Below are 15,126 nucleotides of genomic sequence, written 5' to 3' on the forward strand. Positions count from 1 at the left end.
ACGAGAGGGGCTGAATTTCAATCACCATGTGATTATTGGCCTTTTTGAAGTTCTGCTGAGGTTTTTTTTCACCTGGTTGGCTCGATATCACTAACCAAATGCTTGTCTCACAAATCGGTTTTGGCCGCAATTCAAATTTAATTACATTCCAGCTAAGTGAGAGCGAGAAAGAAAGCAAAGGGAAAAGGGGGTGGGAGGGGGGAAGGGACAGATAGGGAGAGAGAGATAAAAGAAAAATGTAGCATATGTTTATAGACCAGACAGCTCTATCTCAAATCTCCATATCTTCCCCAGAGTAATAGTCAAAGTGAGCCAGACACAGATGGGTCAGCCTGAGATAGATGGGAGACAACAGCAAGTTTCTTGTAAGTTGAAGCTAGTGAGCACTGTGTGCCAAGGCTACAGGAACATTGGGAAATTGGCAGAGTTTGGTTCCGAGTGCTCCAGCTGCCTAGTTCAGAGCCTGGGAACGCCACCTTTGTTCTCCATTTCTACACCGTCTATTGCACTCAGGCTTTCTCCCGGCATCCCCTATCCTACCCCTGTGTCTGTCAGGGAAACTCCGTCACACTAACACGTGAATGACTGGCAATAATGTGCTCCACCCATGCCTAGAATGGCATTTTACTAAGAATAAAACAAAGACATGGGGCCGGCGCTGTAGCACAGTGGGTTAACACCCTGGCCTGAAGTGCCAGCATCCCATATGGGCGCTGGTTCGAGACACAGCTGCTCCACTTCCGATCCAGCTCTCTGCTATGGCCTGGGAAAGCAGTAGAAAATGGGCCAAGTGTTTGGCCCCTGCACCCATGTGGGAGACCAGAAAGAAGCTCCTGGCTCCTGGCTTTGGATCGATGCAGCTCCAGCCGTTGCAGTCATTTGGGAAGTGAACCAGAGGATGGAAGACCCCCCTGCCCCGCCTCTCCTTCTCTCTGTGTAACTCTGACTTAAGGAAAAGAAATAAAGAAAGAGAGGAAGGAAGGAAGGAAGGAAGGAAGGAAGGAAGGAAGGAAGGAAGGAAGGAAGGAATTTAAACTATTGAAAAAAAAAAAAAACAAAGACACACACACACACACACACACACACACCAGGCCATCAACATCAAGTGGAAAAGCTTCACCAGTAAATAAATGCAGGTTTATGGGACAACCAGAAGACAAGACATTCAGGCAACTACAGGTCCATTATCCATACAACATTTGTGTAGGAGGGCCTGCTGCAGGTAGGGGAAAGGTGGGGTGTAGTTCTTAGCTTTGGACAATAAGTGGAGAGAGCTGGCTTTGGAGGGCAGGGTGATGATTTCTGTGGAGGACAGGAGGAGTGTGAGGTGCTTGTGGACAACCAATGGGAAGATATTGCCTGGGTCAGAGAAGAGGGCCAAGAATGAAACCCAGGTGGAATCAGAGAGAGAGAGCAGATGGTCAAGGGCAGGATCCTGGGAACACCAGAAGTGCGAGGAGGAGGCTAAGAAGCTATGACCCAAGCAGCAGGAGCAAAACCAAAGCTTTTACAAAAACCCTGGAAGAACTTATTGAAGCCCCCAGAAGTGTGAAGTGGTAGAAAAGACTAAGTAAGGAAAGATTTCTGTGGGGGGCAGGAGGACCCTGAGTGTGGCAACTAGAAACCATCAGTATCACTGGAGGGACTGGGCCAGGACCCAGGGAGCAATGCACAGGGGTGGAGAAAGAGACCTGAGGATGGGACAAGGCTGAGAGAGGAAATGGAAGGAGTCAGGAGGAAGACTCACAAGGCAGCTGGATGAGGGTTGGTGGGCGGGAGGGGCCAGTGAGGGGGCCTGTGGATTGTTGATGGGACACATTCCCCACAGAGATGGGAGAAAGGTTCTCCATCCCTCCTTTAATGGATGGGTGAGTTCTCCTTGGTGGGATAAAAGACACTTCCTCCTTTAGGAAAGAATGAGGAACGGATGATTGTGAGAGCAGTTTTGTCGCTCCCCCTCTTCGTGGAGGAACGACACTAAACCCTGCCTAGGCTTCATATCCGAGTCACGGCACCATTATGTCGCTCCCCCTCTTCGTGGAGGAATGACACAGGACCCTGCACTGTTCTTTTGTCTGCTCGGCCCTCCCCGGGTTTGCTGCTGGTTCTTCCCGGGTTGGCTACTGTCCCTTCCACCTCTGTGGAAGGGCGGTTCCCCCTAGCCACTTTCCCCACTTCCGCGGGGGAGCGGCACACCGCCGGCCGGCTCTCTCGGGGGCTGCACAGGTGTTCCTTCAGATAGATGTTCCCCTTAGATGTTCCTGGTGCATGTTGTCTCTCTCCTCCTTTATAGTCCTCTTCCGCCAATCCCAACTCTGCTACCCACACGCCGAGTACGCTGCTCTCCTCCAATCAGGAGCAGGTCCTACAGTTTATTGGTTGAACTGGAGGCAGCTGTATAGAAGCTGTTTCCCTTCTCAGCGCCATATTGTGGGAGAGCAGATGCATAGAATAAGTCTTAATTCCAGTAACTTAGTCTAGTCCGGGTTGCTCCCCACAAGTTTGACTTTTGATGGGGTTGAGGGGATCTATGTCTGGTAAGTGGAGTCCTCAGCAGTAAAGAGAAGCTTTGGCATCTACAGGGAGGAAGCTGGGGTGATGCAATGGTATTGAGAGAAGTTGGGTGAGGGGTTAGCACAAACACTGTGGAGAGCAAGAAGAGGAGATTCCCAAGTCCCAGTCCCCAAGCTGGTAAAGAGCAGGAGGAGATGTGAGACCCCCAACTCCAGCTCTAGTTCAGTATTTGGCTTTTCTGCCTTGGGCTCAGCTGTAGAGGAGAGAGCACTGGAAAAAAGATGCATGGACCAAGGTGGAGGGTTCCAGGATGTGTGTGCCGGATGGACAGGAGGTAAGGACATTGGAGGTTACATAAAGTATAGTGGGTATGCCATTCCTTGGGAGCTCGATCTCAAAACAAGAGGGGAGAGAACACTGAAAATGGAGTGAAGGACATAATATTTGCTTAGATTAGTAGAGTGGCTTTGTAATCTGCTCCGTGGATATAGTCCACAGAGCAGCTTTAATTCTAGACTGGCCACTTCCTGTCTTTTCTGCACACTCCTCCATCTTCCTCTTAGTTGTCCTTTTTAGCAGGGCCCAATGTGATTGCCCAAGTACACCTGCAACCCCTTTCCTCCCCCCAAGTGGCTTCAAATTCAATCTACACTCAGAATAGAAATTATTTTGTATTACATGCTATTTGGAATTCTACAAGCTTCCTCTTCTCTCCCATTGACAGAGGCAATCAAACCCAAGTTATATTTGATCTTAAATAGCAGGTATAATCACATCAACTGAGCAAAACCATTTGCTCTCGCATCCCTCACATTAACATAAGGGGTGGTGGTGAAGTAAGTGATTCTAAAGTTCGTGTCCAACTCTGATGATGTTCTGAGCCTTCAAGTTCCAGCAACTGCTGTGGCTCAACCAAGTCCAGCCTAGCAGCCCACCCAAGTCAGGTTCAGCACCAAGGCCAGCACACAGCTGACTGAGCAGCCGCTAGAAAAGGGCATACGCTAGGGCAGCCTTCCAGGACGTGGATGCAAAACTTGTTTTAACCTCTCTGGACCCAAAGTCTCAGGAGAACTGTGTAATTAACCTGGGTCAGGCCTGCAGATTCTTGCTGCCCATAGCTGGCCAGATAGGCAGAGTGGTGTGAAATTGTTGACAGCCCAGGGAAAGAGGAGAATCATAATGAGATTTATGGACTGGGTTTTCCCTCCCTGCCCTGCTTATTCCACTCCTCAACCAGTTCCACCAATTCCTGGTGGTTTATTTCCAGTGATATGTGGCTGCCTGTCTCAGGAGGGAATGGCAGCTGAACTAAGAGTAGAGAGACATGTGTGGCTCCAGCCCAGCTCTGCCAGATGGGATGCTGTGCAGGTGACCTCTTTCCATGGGACATAATTTATTCAGGAGATGACTGAGCCATGTGAGTTCTAATGTTCCAGGTAGAGTTCCTTCCTAAAGCCGGACTTGAGATTAGGATTCACGAGCAAGTAGTTAATTTGGGAGGTGGGTCCAGCAAGCACCAGCAGGGGACTAGAGAAGCAAGGTGGGAGCAGAAGCCAACACTGGTGGGCAGATGACCAGTGCACCACGGTGAACAAATAGTGTTCCTTCCCACTGGGAGCTTCCAGGAGACCATGCGGTATTGTGTTCCAGAGTGATCACACGTGAAGGATGCTGAGATCACTAATCACCAAACTCCCATTCATCATGGGCTGGCAACTTCTCCAGCACTTGCAGCATTTTCTACATGTGAGCCAAGCAAGTCCTTACCACCAGAGAAAGCCCTCAGGCAGGGAGATGCAGGTGCTCGCAATAACAGACTCTGAGCAGGCACAGAACTGGTGAGTGCTAAGGGGATACAGGCAGGGCACTGAGAGCATCCGCCATGCATATTTAACATTCTCGAAAATTCTATGGTTTGCTATAGTCCAAAGAAGGTAAGGAGAATCATCTGCTTTGGAAAGGCGTGTGGGGAAAGACCAATCTTATTCTGAAGCCGAAAACCTACACATTCTGAAGATGTTTCCTAGACTAAAAAGGCAGAAAACTTGTATTATTGTCTCAGTTCCCTTATTACTAAGGACAAATGATTCAACCTCTGTGAACTTTGCTTTCCATACTGCAAAGAGTGAATACTAGTAGCACCTGGAAGAGGTGTTGTAATAGCTAAGTGTAGTGGACAAGTGTGAAAACGAAGGAAGCAGGGGCTGGAAGTATGGGAACAGTCTGATTTCTCCTGTAGGTTGGCCCTGGCCCATGTTACAGTATAGAAAGAGGAATAAGACACTGGAACTGGATCTGGATCAGCTTCTAGTGAGGTGACCAATGTGACTGAGGGACACACTAGAGGAAGTTTGTGATGCTGAGAGGACACTGCGTCCTTGGGGAGGGCAAACTCCTGGCTCTAGGTGAGGCCCCTGGCTTGAAAAATCAGACATTAAACTAGAAGGTGATCAGGGAAGGTAAGCAGACAGATCCACAGAAAAGGAATCAAGAAATTTGTATAGCACGCTCCATGAGAGTACCAGCAGGAAAACAAAAAATATGTCATGACCTATGGTGAAAAAAATGGAAATCTAATGGTCACGTGTGTAGGATCCATTTTAGAAACTTGACTCAGTCTGCAGCAGCAGCCCTCGCAGCAATATTCATTCCAAGGCATACTTGATGGAAGCAGCTCTGTGGTATGTAAACTAAGGCTATCCTTGGTGAAAACTGTCATTGCTTGGGAATCAGATTCATGCAGGAAGATGATTCATAATCACTCATAATCACCTCTTTCATTAGAAAATAATGTCAAGATAGGGAGAAGGGATTCCATGCCTTTCAATCACATGTATAGACTTGCAGAAACCCTAAGAAATTGGGGACTTGATGGAAAGACCTAGAAGAGATCCTCTATCAGGGTGATCTCTTGGATGAAAGGGAAGCATTTGGGGATTCACAAATAGATCTGTTTTCAGGGTGTACAGTATTGGGAATGAATGCCCAAAGCTTCAGATCCACAAGAACAGACAACAGAAGAGGAGTAATGGGATGCCAAGTGGTGAGTTGGCAGAGGAGAAAGAGTGAAACAAAGAACTAGGAGTGGAAAATGAAGAATTTTAGTATTGAACAAGAAATGAAGGAGTCTTGTGTGTAGACCTCTGGTCAGGAGGGAGCAGTGACCAGCGTTGAGCCAGTTTTGTTGCAATTACTGAAAATGATTCTGTTTGCAACCCAGGGCATGCTTTGTTGGTCCTGCCACCCCAGCAGCAAGCTAGCCCAAGTGTCTCTGTGCTGGAGTCAGACTTTATCCCACTCTCACCATAATGTGTTGTGATGAACAATCCAACTTCATCTCTTCCAGGATCTCTGTCACTAAGCAGCCACCCTCACCACAGATGGCAGCTGGGGACAAAGAATGAAGTTAAGAAGAGAGATTCTGTGTTGAGGGGGGTGAGGTTTGGGGGAGGCCACCAAAGTGGAGAGATGCCGAGAAGCGGGGAGAGAGGGAATATTTTGGGAAAGAAGGAAGTCAAGGATGAAAGGGGCATAAAAAGAAGGGTTATGATGCAGAATAGGAGGGGGAAGCTTTGCCAGTCAAGTGCCTCCTGTGGTCCCATGATGGATGAGCAGAGAGATTGTTGCTCTACTTGGTGATGTGCTATGTAGCACACAGACAGAGGACTGACCACAATACCAAGAAAACTGTGCATGAAAACCCACGTAGCTGGCCCAGGAGACTGACACCTGCCCAAGGTTGGCATCCATCTGCCCCACTGTATGAGAACACAAAATGAGCCCTCTCATCTGTCCTTCTCCCACATTCAGCCACACACCTTTATTGGGGCACTTACCACCATAGTATAGTTAGCTGCCTACCTGTCAGTCTTCCCAGTGAAACTAGAACTGCCTTGAAGGCAGCTGATTTATCCTATGTATTGTTTATCTTTGAGAAAACTAAGATCTCCTTGGAATGCAATGAATTCTTTGAAAGTTTAGGAGTAAACAAATTCTTTGTGGGGCAGGTGGTGTGGTACGTTGGGCTAAGTCTCTGCTTGCATTGCTGGTATCCCCTATCAAAAACCAGGTCTGAGTTCAGGATGCTCTGCTTCTAATCCAGCTTCCTGCTAAGGTACCTGGGAAGGCAGCAGATGATGGACCAAATGCTTGTACCACCGCCATCCATGTGGGAGAGCAGGATAGAGTTCCAGGTTCCTGGCTTTGGCCTGGCCCAGACTTGGCTGTTGTGACCATTTGGATAGTGAACATTGATGGAAGATCTCACTCTTTTCTCTCTCTCTTTCTCTCCCCTTCTCCTACCCCATACCTCATTCTCCTCCTCCTTCCTCTCTGTCACTGTACCTTTCAAGTAAATAAATCTTTAAAATGCCAGGTTCTAGTCCCGATTTTTCCTCTTCCAGTCCAGCTCTCTGCTGTGTCCTGGGAGGGCAGTGGAGGATGGCCCAAGTGCTTGTGCCCCTGCACCTGCATGGGAGACCAGGAAGAAGCACCTGGCTCCTGGCTTCAAATCGGTGCAGCGCTGGTTGTAGCGGCCATTTAGGGAATGAACCAACGGAAGGAAGACCTTTCTCTCTGTCTCTCTCTCTCACTGTCTACAACTCTACCTGTCAAATAAATTTTAAAAAATGATTTGTGTGCAAAGATGCTGGATGTATGTATTGCACAGATGTGAGGGGAGTGGTGCTGTAAGGGCAGAGAGGTCCTGGTAGAAAGAAGAGAAAATCCAGAAAGAGAGAGAGGTGTTAGATTTATGTCAGACTCCTGTGACTACTGCAAAATAGCCAGTGCAATGCATGTCAAAATGCATGTGTGTCCCAGGCCTATAGATCTAGAACTCCGCAAATAGACCTGGGAATACACATGTTCTGGCCCTGCACAGGTGGCTCTGCTAGTTTAGTGGGTCTGAGAACCACTGTCTAGGGGTTTGGGTACATCTGGAACAAGTTTTGGCTTTGCAATGGAAAAAAGCAGAGGTCCAGAGGGGAAACTGGCCTTCCCCAAGACCAAGCCCAATGAGAGCAGGATCCGCAGCTTGGGGGTTATCATTCAGGCTTTTCCCATTAGCAACCTGGGTGGCCCTGTCTCAATATTCCCCGGAGATATAATAAGGCTTCCGGGGGAGCGCCGGGCGCTGTCCAGCACCTCGCGCCCCTGAAGCTCGCCTGCCTGCAGCAGGGCCAGCCCCCGCGTGGCGCCGCGCGGCGGTAACTTGGGCGATGGTGGGCGGCCCGCAGTGCGGACTGCGGCAGTGCTCGCCTGCAGTGCCCCCCGCCCCGCCCTCTGCACCGCAGCTGGCGGATCCTGCAGCCGCTGCCGCGCAGGGCCATCTCCCGCGGCGGCGCCTTACCCAACTTGAGGCTGGTTATAAATGACTACAGCGTGGAGATGGTGACCCTGTCCCTGGCACATTAGTTCGCTGCTCGGTGATCGATTCCCTTGTTGAGGGACCGCACAGGCAGAGGAAGTGGATTAAAATATAATGTATTGCCCTGAAATGTAACACGAAGCCATACATAATATTCAGCCAAATCTGCATATCCACACACCCCGCCTTTTAATTTCTCCCAGAAGTTCCCACCGGGCCTCTCTCATTGTTAAGCGTCTATCTGCCGGACAAAGAAACTTAATGATTGAGAGGCTAGAAGGACCTTCCTCATGTCATCTAATCCAGCTCCCAAGAACAAGGAAATCCTGAGGGGCTAATTCTTCCACCCTTGAACTTGGTGTAGGGTATAGGAAGCAGGCTGATGAAGACCTGTGGTGTGGCTTGCATTTTTCTGTCTTGTGTTCTTCAGGCTCTCTCTCTGCTGCCCTCGACTCTACCCCACCCCCACCCCGCAGATTTTCGGGTCTCAGCAACAAACCCCGCCCACTCCTCTGTTGTCTCCAGCGTCCCTGTGGCTTGACAAGGAGCCCAGCTGGTAGGGGATAATGTGACATAAATCCAGAGGCTTGCAATGGTGGTGGGACAGGTACCCGGGAAAAGAACTCAGTGCCTTGAAAAGAATGACAGCCAACGAATCCTATTTAATTTGATGGCGCAATGAATATTTAAAGTTGTATAAAGACATACAGGAAAGCAATCAGGCTTATTCAGGCATGTGCTCCACAAAGCAGAGTAGGCTCCCCATACGCTGGCAAAGTGGGGATGGGAGATGGAGGATACTGGTGGAGGTGGGCGACACACATATAAATAGTCCCTAATCTTCCCAGCCTTTGTATTGAGGTGAAAAGAGCTTACTAATGCAATTCAAGAAGAAAGGTGGGGAGGAGGGTGTCCTCTCAGACAATTATCATAACGTGCTGACACCTTAAACAGTTCCTTTTAAACACTGAATTTCTAATATCATTGCTTTGGGGATTATAATACTGAGACATGAATCCCCTGGCAAATGATTCAGGAACCATATACGCTGTGTGATAAAGGCACCTGCCACAGAAACAAGAGGGGACATAGAGCTCCGGCTTGTGTGCAGAAAGCCTAACAGTGCCTCCACACCCTTGTGCAGAGTGGGGTCATTGGAAACCTCTCAAACTGCCACTTGGAAGGCAGTTCACCCATTATAAACACGGTTGGGATGTTTTCATTGTGTATCAACCGTTATGTCAGATCCTGGTGTCAGAACTGGGTGAGACACAACTTCTGCCTTCATAAAGCTTTCCATCTTCTTAGGGAGACAAGTATGTATGCACACAATACCAGGATGCTAGTCCAGCACAGGACAAAGACAAGAGAACAAGCTAAGGGCTCACGGGGCACAGGTCAGGGAATTTATTAGAGCCGCTTGTGAGGGTAGAGCAAGGCTTTGTATTAGTCATGGTGACAGTCGCTGGCATTGCATGGCTGCTGTCTCTTCAGCATCCACGCTTTTCCGCCTGAATTGTTACCCCGAATGCTTGAGACTTGACACCCGAGGGTTTTTCTTGGCCAAAGGAGCCAATTGTGCTGGAGAGTTAATGTCCCCAGAAGCCCTCAACCAGTGACAGATGGCAAATAGGCAGATAAATGCCTTGAGGAAGGCGACCGTGGGGGACAACCTGGGGAGCAGCTCTCACTGAAGCCACTGTGGGATGCCCCCCTCCTGGTAACACACCCCATCCTGGGTCACCTCCCAAAAAACACTGCTACTCGGATCCTTGTCTAAACATATGCTGCTGGAGGAACCCAAACCAGCTCACTACCAAAAGCCACTGTTTACTACGAGTCAACCATGACAAGGACTGAGCTCATTTTTACTCTATTTCTAATCTTTGCAACAGTCCAGCTCACAGGAAAAGTTAGAGCCCTCGAACAAATTACGTTCCTGAGATTCTATCAGTAATTGTTCTCTTCCTCTCCCCTGAGCCACTCCCACGGTGAAGGAAACAAGGACCCTTTGAAAGGGTGCTAACTATGACAGCCCGTCTCTCTCTTGGGAAGCAGTGCACTGACACACTCGCACGTGAGACTGGCTGCATGCTTTCAGGTGGTGCAAACCCCTCTTAGAGTCACCCATGGGGTCCAGATCAGGAAAGGCTTTTAAGAAGGAATAAGAATTTCAGAAACAGAGGTTGGTACCCATTTCTGGGGTTTGGGGAAGAGTAGGAAAACCATGAAAGGGAGAGGGCTCAGGAACAAGCAGCAGGGAGAGGGGGCGACAAACATGTCACAGGCTGAGCAGGGTCAGCAGAAGCAGTGGGAGGCAGAGGATGGACCCGCGTGACATGAGGGTGAGTAAGAGCATTTGCTCTGCCTGACAACCCTCACGCCCCAGGATGCTCCAGACCTGGCTCAGAGTGTGGAGTCCCTCTTTGGCCCCAGCCATACACTCGTGCTCTGAACCCTTGCTCCCCCTCCTCCTTTTCACCCAGTGCCCACCAGCTGCAAGACTTTCATCGGCACCTCTGCTTCAGGCGTTCCCACGTCCAATCACATCTCATGCTTTGCTCTCACGTGATGATGTCTTATCTGGAACACAGAAGCAACTTTAGATATTTCAGACAGAGATGTTCAGTACAAGGCATTTGTATCGAAGGTGTTGGTTGGATTTAAAAAAAAATCTATAAGGAAAAGACGGGTGACTTTAAAAAGTTGCCGCTGACCCTAGCGCTGAAGGAGCAGTAAGCAGAAAGCACTGTACTCCACATCTCAGAATCCAGCACCTGCTGCCCCAGGCAGATTCACTGTTGAAACTAAACAGAAGTCCAGGACCCTGAGCCCCTGCAGGTGCCACTCTCAGAAGCAGAGAATTACGGTCACCTTCTTTGTGCTTTCCAGTCTCGTGTAAGTGCTTCCTGTAAGTAGATCCTGTGAAGAATCCAGCCGGCATGGGAGTTTCAGAAGAGTTCTTGGGCATTCAAACCGATGTGGTACCAGGGAGAGGGGGAACAGGCAGGTGGGAGTCTCCTGCCAGCAGCCAGCATTCCACAAAACCTGGCCTCAAGTTCTCATTTGCTCTGGCCACGCAATTCTTTTTTTAAAAGAGTATTTATTTGGAAGGCAGAGTGATAGAGAGAGAAAGAGATCTTACAGCTACTGGTTCACTCCCCAAGTGGACACAACAGACAGGGCTGGGCCAGACCAAAGCCAGGAGCCTGGAATTCCATCTTGGTCTCCCACATGGGTAGCAGGGTCCCAAGCACTTGGCCATCTTCTGCTGCTTTCCCAGGTGCATCAGCAGGGAGCTGGAGCAGGAGAGCAGTTGGACTTGAACTGTTGGTTGAACTTGGGATGCCAGCATTGCAGGCAGAGGCTTCATCTGCTCTCCACAATCAATGCCAACCCCCCAGGGCCACTAATTCTTATCCTCCCATATTTTATTCTGTATCTACTGGTACCCCTTGTCCCCTTATGAACAAGACCACTGGCTTCCTGTCCAGTGACCTCTGCCAATCCTCACTCACCTGCTGACCCAGGACCCACAGGCCGTCTCTCAGGTCACTGCATACTGAGTGCATCCCCACTCCCTCCGCACGAGCCCTAAGTCCTGGAGCACAGACACTTGGTCATTTCTGTTACAGACAGCAAGACAAAGTCCCGTGAGGGCCTTGAGTTCCCACCACAACATGCCGAGAACAACAGGCCTCCCTCCACCTGGAGCATCTGTGCTCAGCCTTGCAGACTGCCCGTCTCACCCCAGCGGCTGCTGCACCCCCCCTCTGTCCTCCAATCCCACTTCCTCGCCCCCTGTGTCTCAGCTTACGAGATCCAGGCCACCACCAAGTACCTCTGTCCTCTCCTTTCCTTTTCTTCCTTTCTTCTAGTCTCTGAGAAAGATCTTTTTCTCCTCCAGGGCTCATGCCTGAGCTTCCCTGCCCACCTCTTTAAAGAACTGCTTCCCCCTCTCCCTCTCCCTCTCCCTCTCCCTCTCCCTCTCCCTCTCCCTCTCCCTCTCCCTCTCCCTCTCCCTCTCCCTCTCTCCACTGGCTGTCTTACTCTGGTGTACTCCCAGTATTTCCCACCCCCAAGAAAGTGTTCCCTTCACTCTGATTTCTTCTGAGTTTCCATCCCACCTTCCACCCTCCTTTCACAGCTAAACTTCTCAAAAAAGTATTATACACTCTCCGCCTCTACTTCCGCGCCTCCCACTCAGCCCCAACCACGAGCAATCTGGTTCCCACGCCCATAGCGCTGCAGAAATTGCTCTCTTAAAGGCCACCGATGACCTGCAAATTGCCAAACCCGGCAGCTCTGTCTACCAGTCATCATCATCCCCCCAGACCTGCTCCCCTGGCAGGTCAAGCACACTACGTAAGCACATTCTGAGCCAGGGGCCCAGCTGGTGTGCCGCGGCTCACGTGTGGGCTGTGGATTGGTCACAAGCTGGGCTGGGCTGCACCATTCAGACACATGGGCGATCAAAATACAGAAATACTCTGTGCCACTTCTCCAGCCCCCGTGTGTCCCAAACCCCCACCGTCGAGCCCCAAGATGGGGCTGCCTCATTTTGTGACAACGAGACAGAAACATGTGTGGTGTGGCAGCGATTTCTGCTGCAATGGTCGGCACCTGTGCCAGTTAGTATGTTCACTGTCACCGCTGCTTCTTGCTGTGCTGAAGTGGTGATCCCTTTAGTACTTGGAACAGCCACACGGAGTCACAGGAGCCTGGTGAAGATCCGCCTCTCTATTCACCCCCCACTACCATTCTCTATGTGAGCCTTGCCATGCAACACCTGGAAAGCAAAGTGGCAAGCACTCTCTCCTTCAACTCCCCTGTGTGTTCTTCTTTACCTCTTATGTATCGTCTTTAACTAACAGAGTGCCTGAACCCAGCCGAGCCACAATTCTCCCTGTCTGCACCATGGAGCTAACCAGTTTCTGCTTTGCAGGAAGGAGTGCAGGCAAGATGTGTGAAAGGGTTAGGGCAGGGCTATGCATGGAGAGAAGGCAAACGGATGTTCCTAATCCACACCTCCCTCTCAACCTACACTTTCTCCACTGGGGACTTCCTCTAAAACTTTTCTCTCTTGGGACTAGCACTGTGGTGTAGTAGGCTAAGCCTCTGCCTCTGGCACTGACATCTCACATGGGTGCCGGTTCAAGTCCCAGTTGCTCCACTTCCAATCCAGCTTCCTGCTGATGCACTTGGGAAAGAGGTGGAAGATGGCCTAAGTCCTTGGGCCCCTGCACTCACATGGCAGACCCGGAAGAAGCTCCTGGCTCCTAGTGAACCAGCAGATGGAAGACCTCTCTGTCTTCCTCTCTCTGCTTGTAGCTCTGCCTCTCAAATAAATAAGTAAATCTTCCAAAAAAAAAAAAAACACAACAACTTTCCTCTCCATCCTGCTCCTGACCACCTCTCCAGACTCATTGCTCGAAGTATGTCCTGGTCAAGAGGCCCTGGGTGCTCCTAGGCTCTCAAGCTGTACACACTCAGCGTGAAGCTCATCATTCCCCACTTCCCCTCCGACTTCTTCTTGTCTTCCTTGTCTCCCCCAAAGACAGCAACCACCCTCCTCATCTTCAACCCCCTCTTCGAGCCACCTCTGGGGTCCCCTCCCTTCTGCTCTCACATCCACCTCCGTCCACTGTTACCTGGCCACTGCTCTCCTCTTACACAGACTCTCCAAGAAGCTCAGGACGGCTTGCCGGCTCTTCAGTTCCTTCTCACAGCAGTTCAAGCAGCAACCCCCCACGCAGATCTGTCCAGAGCTCTGCAGTGCTGCCCAGTCACCCGCAGAAAGGGATCTGCACGTTATCTACCTCCTCTGCCTTCTTATTTTCCACTCCTCTAATCATCTAGAAACAACAACCCACGTTCTGAAGTCAGTTATGTCATTGAAACCTCCCCCCTTCCCTATGTAGTGCACCTGCAGGCACCTTACAGGTGAGCGACTTGGATGTCAACCCCGACGGCCCAGAGTCAGAGCCCCTGTTTCTAACCACTGTGTTTTCAGTGCTGTGTATTGGTCACACCAGAAAGCTCCCTTGTCCCCACACTGCTTTGCTATCCTGCCTCCTTGTCTTTACCTGTGCGCTCACCTCCCCCTGGACTGCCAGCTCTCCTGTCTCACTACTTGCCAGAATGCTATCCAACCTTGGGCCTATGCTGTGGCATAGTGGGTTAAGCCACTGTCTGTGAACCAGCATTCCATGTTGGAGTGTGAGTTTGAGTCCTGTCTCTCTGCCTCCAGTCCAGCTCCCTGCTAATGCACCTGGGAGTGCAGTGGAAGACAGCCGAGGTACTTAGGTCTCTGCCATCCAGGTGGGAGACTGGGATGGAGTTCCTGGCCCCTGGCTGTTGTGGCCATTTGGGGAGTTAACCAGCAGATGGAAGATCTCGCTCTCGTTCTCTCTTTCTCTGTATGTCACTCTGCCTTTCAAGTATATATATACACATATATATCCTTTAAAAAGATATATATGTATATTCTTTTTAAGAAAAGAATGGTTACCCATCCATCATGTGTTGGTCATCAATCAAGGCCTCCTTGAAGTCTTCTCTGATTTCTCTGCTCATAGGTGATCTCTCTGTTCTGGAAATTTCCCCTGACTTCTTATTTTTCCCTTGCTCTCCTGGACTTTAGCCATTTGGATACATGACCGGTCAGCTCTAGCAGAGCGTAGGATGGGATCACAGCTGATCTTTCCCTTAATCCTTCTCACAAAGGCACTTTTATTAGATGAAATTGAATTATCATCCTGCTTGGGACCAGGCTTTGGGTTGGTTTCTGCTCGGCTCTCCAAGTCCCTTTGAAAGAAAAGCCAAGGACTTGATTAAGGAACGGAAAGGACTCTGGAGTCAGTCAATTCTTGCTGCAATAAATCTCTTGGGTGAAGGGTGCTAAGGCAGGGACATAAATGACGCGAGCTGTGCCTCCACAGTTGACTGGATTATAAAACAAACCGCACACTTATGACTGTATGTTCCAAACAATACATAAAAGGAGGCCGAGATGGGGGAAGGAAGAGACTGAGAGCTGCGACGAAAGGGGAGGCGTTCGCTCTGCCCATTTCGGAGACGGAGACAGTAATTTTCCCTGTATTGATTCTCCTTGAATACATTTCCTCCCCAAGCAGTCCGTTCTAGCCAGGCTCCGGGGCTGGAGCATCAGGATTAGAACTAAGGCTGTGCTACCTGCCACCCACAGACCTCCTGGGTTCCCTAGGTCTTGATTCCCAGATCTG

The sequence above is a fragment of the Oryctolagus cuniculus genome, chromosome 5 (assembly GCF_964237555.1).
Source record: "Oryctolagus cuniculus chromosome 5, mOryCun1.1, whole genome shotgun sequence".
NCBI lineage: Eukaryota > Metazoa > Chordata > Mammalia > Lagomorpha > Leporidae > Oryctolagus > Oryctolagus cuniculus.